Source organism: Sciurus carolinensis, chromosome 11 (genome assembly GCF_902686445.1).
Source record: "Sciurus carolinensis chromosome 11, mSciCar1.2, whole genome shotgun sequence".
NCBI lineage: Eukaryota > Metazoa > Chordata > Mammalia > Rodentia > Sciuridae > Sciurus > Sciurus carolinensis.
In genome coordinates this window covers 52,016,358-52,029,578 of record NC_062223.1, presented here as the reverse complement: position 1 = coordinate 52,029,578, position 13,221 = coordinate 52,016,358, and positions in this window count along the sequence as shown.

Here is a 13,221-nt window from a genome sequence, read left to right as displayed (position 1 = left end):
TTCAACCAATAAATAACATAGGAAAATCGAACTGGTACCAGTCACAATCATAGCAGAAAAGAGATGGCACATCAAAATTTGACTATTTATGGAGAATTGTTATGAAAGGAACAATTTCACAGGTATGCATGGATAAAGGTCAATCAAAAGGGATAGTGAATACATCAGGACAAATATCAACAGGCATTATTACCAATCACGCTGGTGAGAGAGGGAATTGTTATCGGCCTGGAGATTCAAATGTGTGCAAGGAAGCATGGAGTCTGACCATCTAAATGTAGTCTACTGCAGATCCCCTGTAGAGTAGAACATTGTGGGAATAAATATACTGACCTCATTATTTTCTTTTGTTTCTGTGTTGTGTTGTTCCTTTCCAATGACCAGACCAAACAAAAATTAGAAACCTGTGAGTAATTAATGTCATCCAGTGTAGGCATGGAGCAGAGCAGAAAATGCTAGGAGGTTTATCTAAAGAGTCATGAGGAAGAAATCTACCCCCGGGCTCAACTTCCACCTTCAGCATTTACTCTACATCAAAGCCAAATGAGAATTATCCAGTTAATTAATTTTCCTTTTAAAATGTACTATCATTGAATTTGTAGAATGCTAGATATAGTCTATGCATATATTTTCATGTCACAAAAAATATCAGCATAAATGTGAATGTGTTTTATACGGTTTTCAGAGAAACAAAAGCAAGTAATTGAAATTCTTGCAGTTTTTCAGGGGCCCAGCTTAGGGATCAATTCGTTCAATTCCCATAAGAGTTGTTAGTTCCTTCCATCTGTTACAAATTGCAGGGTACCTGATTGTCTACAAACACACTATTTCCTGTGACCTAGGTAAACAGCAGTTCTTATGGACACAGTTATAAGTTTTAAAGGAATATGAAACATAATCCTTAAAGGAAATGTGAAATTATATCTTTAGTAAGAATCTCAGGTTAATAATAAATAATGTATTTGGCCTAGTATGGACACCAAAAATGCATCCAAATCACATTCAAACCTTGTCAGTTACCTAGTACCAAAAGCAGCTCAGCTGCTTATGATGCTGTGCGAAAACTAAGCAATCATTGGTCAGAACTCATTGTGTAGAGAGCTTTTGCTATGAAATTCAATTTTACAAGATGACTGTGCACAAGTACTAGGCATCTTTTCAGTGAACAAGAAACTTGATGGGTTATTAAAGAACTATGTCATTTTCTTGATTCTACGTTATAATAATTGCCACGAGTTACTCAGGATTATCTACTGAAGTTGATTTCAACAGAAACTACAAAAATAAGGGACTCTATGAGGCCTATAGAGTGAACTATTTTAAACAGCTCATCTTTCTTCTGTATTAATGAAAAAATGTGATCACTATGGAAAATCAAGAGGAACAAAATATATAATATTTATTTTTATTTTTACTTTTTAAAAATAGACACTTGAACTTTCAAGTATACAGGTACTGACTCAGGGTTCACAGTACAAAAAGGAGATAGAAAAGGGGGCTTAGTTTTCTACATGTAAAAAGGGTGAAAGCTTAGAATTCTCATGAAGAAACTAAAGTAACACACTTTTCTGGCTCTGTAGTTATATGACCTGCTTGACAAGGTAGGTGTCAATTTCCTGGATTTGTCTTCTTAAACTTAATGACAAATTTTGTAATTCTAAAATTTAAGGAAAAAGCATAATACAAAAAGTTTGTGTATTCATCTGACAGTCCAGAGAAACATCAGGTTTACAGAAATCTTGAAAATAATATGAAATCTGTCTGTGCCTTAGGTCTATAATTTATTGGGAGTGGAAAGTGCGTGGTAATTAAATTATATGTAATATCTAACATCTTAGTGCTAGAAATCATGAGGCCTTTTTTTAACAACATTCATATGTAACTCTGACTACTTTTTGTCGGGTTTCCAGTTTTACACTGACTACATAGATCCATCCCTTTTCTTCACACAAAGTAGGTTACACTACCTCTATTTTCTTTTTCTTCCTTTTTTTTTTTTGGCTCCAGGGATTGAACTCAGGTGTGCTTGACCACTGAGCCACATCCCCAGTCCTATTTAAATTTTATTTAGAGACAGGGTCTCATTGAGTTGCTTGGTGCCTTGCTGTTGCTAAGGCTGGCTTTGAACCCACCATCCTCCTGCCTCAGCCTCCCCAGAGCCTGGGATTACAGGTATACACCCCTACACCCAGTTTATGTTTCTTCCTTTTATTATTTATTTATTTATTTATTTGCTACTGGGGATAAAACCTAGGGTGCTTTATCATTGAGCTACACCCTCAGCCATTTTGAATTTTTTAATTGATTCTTTTTAGTTATGTAGAACATTAGGATACATTTTTACATAATCACAACAGCATGAATTCAGCTCTAATGCAGTCTCCAGCACTACCCTCTCCCCACCTTCCCACTCCCTTTCCTCTACTCTACTGAACTTTCTGCAATTTATTTATAGTTGTTGTTGTTTTTAATTATTATCTTGTGGATATACCTGACGCTGAAGTTTCCTGTAGTACATTCACATATGTATACATGAAAGTTCAGCCATATTCATCCCTCTGTTTTTCTCTTATCCGTCCCTCCTTCCCCCTCAATCCCCTTCCTCTGCTTACTGTTCTTTCCTCTAATTTGATGGCAATCCTGCTTCACCTTTTTTTCCCTCTCTTTCTCTCTTCCCTTCCTGCCCCATTCCCATTTTGGATTAGCTTCCTGATATGCAGAATCTAATCCCTTTTAACGTTTTGCTTTGAGACAGGATTTCACTAAATTGCTTAGGGCCTCTCTAAGTTGCTGAGACTGACTTGGAACTTGAAATTCTCCTGCCTCATCCTCCAGAGTCTCTGGGATGGTACAAGTGCACCACCAAGCCTGGTTTCTCTCAATTTCTTATTGGATTCAATGTCCAAATTAAAAGGCATGCATATCTTTTTATCACGTAAGCTAAGAACAGTAAGACAACATCTTACCTTTCATAAATGAATTCTAGTACTAACTTGTCGCGTCCCCTGCCCGCAGAGAAACACGAAACCGGATCAGGGCAAGTTCTTTATTTTCTGCAGTCTGCTTCTTCTGGCTGGCCAGCAGCTGCGGGCCGCTCTTGCAAGCGCCTTACATTACATACAACAACCAATCAGCTTATAGATCACGAGGGGAAAGCATGGACAGTAATGGAGCACAATAGTGTGGATATAGCAATCATGCAGTGTCCACGAGGACCCATGACCAATCACATTAACTTCCTCAAAATACGCCACTTGTTGGCAGAGAGTATTAGTCTGCTGGAGGTACCTGGTTTTGTTCTCAGCACTTCCTTGGCACCTTGCCAGGCGCCATCTTGGCCACGCCGAAGGGCTGGGGGTCTGCAGTACCCCGACAGCTCCCCCTTTTTTATTTATTAAAAGAATGCTGGCTTGGGATCGTGCCTGTCTTAGGCGGAGTGGTCAACCATCGTCCTTACCCGTCATCGGATAACTGTAGAGCATGCTACAGCTCCTGTCTTAGGTCGGTACACGGTTACCTCCTTCCTTACCCGTCATTGACTACCGATCCAGCATGCTCAGCCAGACTTGAGGAGAGCTGCCAGCCTCTAAGGCCATCATGGCTTGATGGAAAATGATGCGATCTCTGGCATGAACTTGGCGTATACGCATGATAAAGCGTGTGAGGAAGACAATTGCAATGATCATTAGCACACACAATGCTCCCATTCCTGCCCATTGCTTTACAAAACTGAAGGAAGAAGATAACCAATTTTGCATTTCAGATATAGGGGCTACATTAACTCTAGTAGAATTAAGGCTAACAATTTGTGATCTAAGAATGGCAGTAAGATTATCAAATTTATAAGACCAATTGGCACGTAGCTGAGTAGATATGATTTTAGACAAATTTGCTGCATAACTAAGATTATGATAAGCTACAGGTGTAATGCACAGTCCCGGCAGATGATAAATACACCCCACGCTTAACAGTTCTTGTAAAAGGTCCATTTGTTCTTGAAGTAAGTCCACACGCTGGTTCACCAAAAGTAGTCCTGCTTTTAGGTGTTGATGTACTGTTTGTTGAGTAGACAGAGCAGTAGCTGTCTGCTGGACCACTTCATTAAGCTTAGTTGCTGACTGTACTGATGTCGTCAAGGCTACAGCTGCTGTGGCGACTGCTGCTGCTGATGCAACTATGGTGGTAATGACTGCTACGGTGATTCCAAAGTCCCTCTTATTTCTGGAAAGCAATACTGGCAATTCATCATCTGTAACAGAGACTGGGACTGGTAGGAAGGTAGGAACACACATTAAGTCTGCCAGCAGGAACCTAGAAGCATTTTAACATTGAGAGATAGCACAAGTCTGAAGTACAATTGAGAGAAGCAGTTGTTTTGTTACATAGTTGAACTGTTCCTCCTAAGAGACTAAAAAGAGGTTGTAAGTTAGTTTATTCCGTGGAAACACACAAACTGAGTCGCAGCTCCAGTAAAGCACTGGGTTACCCTTATTACCCAGAGTTAAAAAAAAAAAAAAAAAAAAAAACCCAAACAAAGAGACAAAGAGAAAGTTTATCTTTAGGGGACCTGAAGGTCTCCTCTATTCCCCCTTTTTGTTTATCATGGATAGAATCTTATATCCATTTGTCCATCCTGTCTCGGTTATCAGTTTGCTTAATCATTTGGTACTGTTGAATAAGGACCATAGTTTGGATTGTTTAAAGGGAATAATACAGACTTCTCCCGGCAGGGAGAAAGCTGATATTTTGAAAGTCCCGAGAAGTGAGCGCACCCTACATCCCCTATAGGCAGGTAAATTTGGTAATCAATGGGCTCCGGAGATCCTTGACATTTGTAAAGGCAGATGGCTTCATGGCTTTATTTCCTCGAATTGACCCGATTCCCTATTTCTACACTAACTACCTGTCCTTAATTCTGGCTTCATTCTCCGCTTTAGCTATAGGAACTCCCAACTGCTTTAAGGAAAAGGGGGCGTCGGTCGTTCTGGCTGCTTCGAAGCTGAAAGGGGGCAGTGAGGGGCAAGCAGTTTGGAGTTCCTTTTTTAAAAATCGGGTCAATCGAGGGGTCCAAGGTAGAAGTCTGGTTGGGGAGGAGCAGGTTGAAGTCATCTGGGGGTGGGTGCTTCTATGATAGAAGAACAAAAAGACATGAGTACTGAAATGAAATTAGTACAAAGTAAATGTTGCAGCATCTGGAACATGCCACTGAGTATCATGAAAATGACAGAAGTCAATCTTTCACCAGGAGGTGGAAGAACTGAGAAATTGTTCCCATAACTAGACCTAGCAAAGGCTGGAAAGGACAAGGCCTTTATTTGGGAACTTTAACATAGTCCAGGTTATCAGGAATGTAAACACAACATTTAACTCTTAATGTAATAGATATCCCAAAAAATATAGTTAAGCTACTTAAGTCATCTGATTGTGTAAAATATCCCTTTATTGGTATAACCTGTGTTTAGTAGAGAGCTCTATATTTCTGTTACTTAGGGCTAGGTAATCATACGAGCAAACATAGATTAAGTCTACCTGTGTAGCTTAGGAAGATCTGCAGGCCTTAAACTGACTAAAAACTTTTGACTCTGGCAGTTTCTCTTGATTGTTATCAGGCACATTTGCTGAAGAATCTTTCTTTTATTTGTAGCTTCCAGTCTTTATTCTAGTGGACTAACATAAGTGTACATCTTAAGTTACATTTAATTATTATTTCTCTTAAATGCCCAAGAATGGCTATATTTTGGTTTTTACTGTTTTGCTGGGTGTCCAGGATCCTCTAGTCTCAACAATCTCCTTGATCAGGAGGTTGTGTGACCCAGAGTTGCAGCACTCCTTAGAGAAGTCCTCTTATTCCCTGGGTTCAGGCTGACTGAGGGCAAAAGATCCAAATACTGGCCTATCTTGTCTTCTGTATTTAATTCCAATCTCTAAGTTTGATCCTAATCATCCAGCAAGCCAGTTTTACCAGTCATAGAGTGAGAGTACTGGGCTTTAACTTTAATGTTCATAACTTTACAGTTATTTACCCTTTTATCTAACTGGAGTCTGTATTAGTTCTGGAAGTTACCACTATCTGTTCTATAGGTGATGGCTTATTATCATAAGTTACCTAGGTTGCGTGTTTTTGAAGCAGCTACTTTTGTAAAACATTAACAGGTAACAGTTTTACAAAATGAAATTAGCAAGAGTAAAAATATATTCTGCTTGTATAATAGCTGTCTTGAATTTTGACTGAGAACCACATTATATTTCCTATTTGAGATCATAGTAATTTTACAACAAAAACCAATCTTTTGATTATAACTTTAAATAAGCTGAAGTCTGACTTATTTTGGAGTCACTCTAACATGTAGTAAGGTGAGAGGCAGAGCCTTATCTCAGGTAAGGCATGACTCTTTATAGATCTTAAGTGTTCTAATTCTGATGTTGATCTTTGCTTTTTCCTTAAATATCATTAAGTAGTTTACATATACTGTTTCCTGAGTCTATACAAACTTTATAATTAACACAATTTAACATTGTATCTAAAACATGAATCAAAGAAAGGCTGAGAGAGCTTTTAACTTTCCTTTTGTGTGTCAAAGTGGCAAAATATTTTCATGTTTCACAAAATTAACCTTTAAACAAGTCAGGCTCTAATGTTTAGAAATACATTTACATTTGAAATTTTTTATCTCAATGTAAAATATAACCAATTTTACATATATCCTATTGATAACAGGTCCTCTAATAGAACACTAAATGATAGAAATTAATCCCCAATGAAATTTACTCTTTATAAGCTTAAAATTACCATTACAGACAAGTTTATCTGGAGAATAGCAGCTTGATAAATTTCCTGCTTTAAAACTTGTATACCTGAAAAATATGAACACATTTAATATACAACTAGAAACCATTTCACAATTACCTTGACACCTTTTTTTTTCTTACCAAATTTAGTTTTTAAAGAAAAATTTAGACTCTGTAACATAGTACAATACTTTAACAGTTGTTTAACCATAATTGTATACACCCCAATTTTTAAGACTAATTGTTCTAAAGAATAAAACTTAAGAGACTTGTTGAAACTTGTCCTTTACTTACACACAGACTTTCTTACTCAGAAACATTTCCTTTTTCTTTTTATTTACCAACCTATGAAAACACCAAGAATGTTTAAGTATGATACCCCATGTAATTTAAGAAGTTAAAAGTACTTGATGTTATTTAACAATTAGCATTTTAACTTTGTAAATTAACCAGACGTCTCTACAAACACATTTGAGTAATCCCATACATGTTAACTCCAATTTATTTATTTTATAAAAACCAAGATATCAGACAAGTGTCCTGAACAGGATCCGTTGTCTCTTTCCTGCTGAAGAAAAGTCCTAGAAGCAATTGATATTAGACATTGTTTAACATTAACATTTCATTAGTTTGACCACCTGGAGACTTGTAAGTTATTTTTAAAGATATTTTACTTTTATTAGTTTACCCAATTTAAATTGAACCTTTTTAAATCACGTGAATAAAAGTATTTGGATCCATTTTTAAATTTTAATTTTAAGAGCTCTCAGTTTTGACAAAACATGACATTAGACAGCACGACATACAGATAACATAAAATTAAAGGCCTTGTAACTTTATAGGTAAATGTTCATTGCAATGAAACAGATGTTTAAAAACTTCAGTTGAATAAAAAATAGAACTGATCAAAAAGAAAAAAATCATTAACCTAGGTATGTAGGATCAAAATTATGAGCTCAAAAATACAGCATTAAAGAAAAACAAAACAAACAAAGAATCCTAGAAAATAAGTTAGTTAAGTTTAAAACGGACACCCCTTTTTTTTTTTTTTTTCTTTTCTTTAGGTTACCCCTCCTCCTTCCCGCTGAGACTGCTGTAATTTATAATCCATTGTAGGCTTTGACAAGGCCAGGCAGGGGGGAGGGAGGATCACCCAGGACTTTTTAACCCTTTTTTTACCTGGTTGAGAAATCAGATTAGGTTTGAATGCAGAAAATCATGAAACAATTATCTCCCAATACTTGTGGGGACTATGGCTACTATATTATGTTCCCACTCTTTTTGAAGACTGAGAACATGATCGTTCCTCTTTAATTTTTTCTAAGATCTGACTTCCTTCTTCTAAAGGCCCCTTTAAATCCTTAAAAGGGTTTTTTGATTTACCTTGCTGTATCAAACAAGATTTAACAAGTGACCATATTGCCAGAGTTCCCATTGGCAAAGGCTCGCGTCTCTCCGCGTCACGCAAATCCTCTCCTAGCTGTTCCCACTGAGGAAGATTTAATAATCCCTCGTCTAAAAACCACGGAGAGACTTTCTCTACAGTATCTAGGAACTTGAAGGCCGTGTTTGCCTTCAATGGTGTTCCGTGATTTTTTTTAAAAGTTCTCTAAGAGGCCGCTGCATTCTAATCTTAGACAGATCCGTTCCCATGACTACGAGGTAGTTTACTAGTTTAAACACACAAACAAAAGACAGGCGCGCGCACGCACACACGCTCACTCACACACGCACACAGTTTGGTACCACTTGAATCGTCCCTCCCACGGGGAACCTTTTATGATGAATCGTCCCTCCTCTGGGGAACCTCTTATGATGAATTGTCCCTCCGCTGGGGAACCTCCTGTGATGAATTGTCCCTCTGCTGGGGAACCTCCTGTGATGAATTGTCCCTCTGCTGGGGAACCTCCTGTAATGAATTGTCCCTCTGCTGGGGAACCTCCTGTAATGAATTGTCCCTCTGCTGGGGAACCTCCTGTAATGAATTGTCCCTCTGCTGGGGAACCTCCTGTAATGAATTGTCCCTCTGCTGGGGAACCTCCTGTAATGAATTGTCCCTCTGCTGGGGAACCTCCTGTAATGAATTGTCCCTCTGCTGGGGAACCTCCTGTAATGAATTGTCCCTCTGCTGGGGAACCTCCTGTAATGAATTGTCCCTCTGCTGGGGAACCTCCTGTAATGAATTGTCGCTGCTCCGCGAACCTCGAGACGTCTCACCTTTTGAACTCTCAAACTAATTTTTCTTGATTTGAAAACTTATGTGAACTTACCCTTATATTTTTTCTCAGTCCCGGGTTTCGGCACCATCTGTCGCGTCCCCTGCCCGCAGAGAAACACGAAACCGGATCAGGGCAAGTTCTTTATTTTCTGCAGTCTGCTTCTTCTGGCTGGCCAGCAGCTGCGGGCCGCTCTTGCAAGCGCCTTACATTACATACAACAACCAATCAGCTTATAGATCACGAGGGGAAAGCATGGACAGTAATGGAGCACAATAGTGTGGATATAGCAATCATGCAGTGTCCACGAGGACCCATGACCAATCACATTAACTTCCTCAAAATACGCCACTTGTTGGCAGAGAGTATTAGTCTGCTGGAGGTACCTGGTTTTGTTCTCAGCACTTCCTTGGCACCTTGCCAGGCGCCATCTTGGCCACGCCGAAGGGCTGGGGGTCTGCAGTACCCCGACACTAACTGAGGATGGGATCCTAATTAGAATGCTGTATTCCATATATGTATAATATGTCAAAATACACTCCACTGCCATGTATATCTAAAAAGAACCAATTAAAAGAAAAAAAAAAAAAAAAAAAAAAAGCAAGCACAGATTCCCTCCCCACACCTCTCTCCATTACATTGTCCCAAACTCAACAAGTCCAAACTGTAAAGTATAAAGCTGCTCTCCTGCCCATCAGGTACAACTATTTTCCCGCCTCCCAACCACTTGACAATCTATGAACATCCTAGCTAGCTATTGGTTCATCAGTCAGCTTGCAAGCATCCTTCTCCGATATTGGTCCCCTGTTAGCCCAGCGGAATTCAACTATTTTACTGTAGCTTCCCCAACATCTTTTCCCTTTCTTCTGTCTGTCCTGCTCACTTTTCTCTATCCTCCTGGCTTTCCACTCTCTGTAGCGTGTGCCCTTTCTTTTCCTTTCTATTTTCCTCTCATTTTCTCTCTTACCCTGCAGGGAGACACTCTGTTTGCTTAATAAATTCCATTATTTGATTTCCCATGTCCAGCGTGGTTTCCTGGGATTTCCTTACACAAATCACACATACTGTTACATCCATCCTTTCCAACTTCTGCTTTGACTTTACCATATGGCGCTCTTCAACCAATGATAACCACCATCTCACTCTGCTCTTCTGTCTTTGTTGGTAAATTCCCAGTATTGACAGATGTGTCCTCCTATTAACAGCCCATCACTTAAGTAGAAAAACATTAAAACCTAATTAACAGCTTGCATGAGTGCTTTACTATGTGATCCATGACAAAAGCTTCAGAGCAATGTAATGAGGTTGGGAAGTCGTTCAGGGAGTATTATCCTCATATCTAGAGGAGTTGGTCACAGAGCTGGTAAAAGGAAGTCCTCATTTTCACACTTGATCCTGTTTTGATTTTTTTTTAATTACTAAATTTTTTATTTTATTTGTGGGGGGAGGTTTACTGGGGTTTGAACCCACTGAGCTATGTCCCAGGTCTTTTTTGTTGCTGTTGTGCCAGTTGGTGATACCTGACAGTAGAATGCATTTTGACACATTGTATACAAGTGGAGTACAACTTCTCATTCCTCTGGCTGTTCATGTGCAGAGTCACAACAGTAGTGTAATCATACATATATATAGGGTAATAAGGTCTATCTGCTGTCCTTCCCATTCCCCTGTTTTGATTTTGACATCATATCAATATACATTCCATTAAATAATACTATTCTATATAGAAAGAATTTTAAAATGGTAGGTGTCTTCCTGACATAGAGAAAAAAAGACACTTTTTTCCCTTTTTTTTCTGTTTTTCAATTGTTTACTTGTTTTAGTTATACATAATTTTAGGGTTCATTTAGATATAATTATGCAAGCATGGAATATAATATACAACAATTCAGTCCCCAGGGCTTCCGTTTTCCCTCCCCTTTTCCCAACACTGCTCCTTTTCCTCTGCTCCACTAATATTTCTTCTACTTATTTATAGTTTTGTAGTTAGTATGTTATGGTTATACATAAAGGTGAAATTCTCTGAGGTGTATCCACATGTGCATAGGAAAATTTTGTCAGGTTCAGATTCATTCCATGTTCCTCCCTTTTTCCATTCCTCCACTGTCCTCCTCCATCCCTTTCCTCTGTTCCACGTTTCTCCCTTATATTTACATGAAATCACCCTGCACCCATTTTTTTTTCCTTCATTTTCATCTTGTTTTCACATATCACAGAAAACATTCAACCCCTGAATTTCTGGTTTGGCTTATTTCACTTAACAGGATGGTATCCAGTTCCATCTATATTCCTGCAAATGCCACAATTTTATTCTTCTTTATGACTTTGTGTATATACCACATTTCCTTTAGCCATTCATCTGTTGACAGGCAAATAGGTTGATTTCCTGGGTTGGTTATTGTGAATTACACTTCCATAAACAATGTTGAGACTGTATCCCTGTAGTATGGTGACTTTAGATCTTGAAAAAATATATTTAAATGAGTATAAAATAAAAGATTGTTTTAATGCATCTAATAAATCCCAGTGCACCAGCACTATTATGAAAGCTTTATATTTATTGCTTGAAATACTTTTAACTTCACGAAATGCACTTTACTATATTCATTTACAAATTTGCAAATGATACACAGATTCTAAACAGAATTCAAAATAATAATGAATATGAACTTGTACTGTTTAAATCTAATATATCTTTAAGATAATTGAATATTGTAAATCATAAGAACACGTACTTTTAAAATTATTCTAATTCTCTTGGGGAATAAGAATTTATTTAAACACCATATTAAATTATAAAATAGAGTGATAATATCAAGACATTCTAAATTATTTTAATAAAGAAAATATTTCCTTTAGTATATCTTTTTTTATAAAATTATAACTAAGTGGGCTCTTTTACATTCATGATTATTGTATCTTATTAGTGTTTACATATTTTGGCTTTATTATTTATTCCTAAAAGACTGAATCATATGAAAAGCATTAAAATTCAATGTTTAAAAAAATTGGCAGTGCTGGTTTTTCCCACTTTATGTTTAAGGAAACAGACTCTGAGGGAACTAAGGGGTTTTCCTGCCATGGAACAAGGAGTGAGTGCAGGGTCCATGCTGGAAATATAGTCTTCTGGTGACCAAGTCACCTGGTTCAATAGTGCAACCTTATAGAGGACAATTTTAAGAATGGGTTCTAACTCAGATTCATATCTTGATTTAGCATTGTCCTTGATAATGGGAAGTTCTTTATTTCCCCATACTTAAGTCTTGTTCCTATATATCTATTGGAATTGCCTCCTCTTGGACAACTAGCATGGAATAGCCTTTTGCAAGATTCTGATGCTGCTGCTGAATTTTTTCAAACTGTGATTTAAGAAGCACTAGTGGGATTAGGAAAATAGTAGATTAAGACTGCTATTTTTTAAAAATAAATTAGAATTAGAATAGAATAAAATAGAATGGGCTACATGATTGGACAGTAATACATATAGTAAGGGCTGTTTTGTAAAGTTTTGTTTATATGTGTTCATGACAGTACTCAGGTGTGATGTCAGATGCATGTGTTCCTGTAGATTAAGGCTATGTGTGTAAGTGTGAGCTTCGTAAAATGTAAACGGAGGTATTGGGGAAACAAACTGGTCACTCAGAGATCACAAATACACCATTTTGCATGAAAAACAAAAATGGCAGTGATGGATTCACTTGTTAATTATTTCTCTTTCAAATTTAAGATTGCCAAGAAAATCGTTTGTTATTGAGACTATAGCTAAATATAACTTCTACAAACATATTATGCAATATTTGAAAAGAAAATCCAATAAATATACTCCACATTAAATCACACTTGAAGTTGGATGTTTTCTAAAATTATCTACATAATTTTTGCTTTTATATTTTTTCTTTTATTAGTGCAATTATATTTATACATAATAAATGGAATTATTTTGACACAGTCTTGCATGGAATTTAATTCACTTCATTTCAATCACTGGCACGCACCCCTTCCCTCTGCTCTTTACTCTATTGACCTTCCTTTCACTCATTTATTTATTTTTTATAGGTGCTTTATAGATAGACTAAAAGATGCAACACATTGTGATATATTCATACATGCACATATCATAAAATTTATTCTGCATTTCTCCCCCTTTCCTGTCCCTTTCTCCTATTCAATTTCATTCTACTTCTCTGATCTTCAATTGGTTTTATGATATCTAACC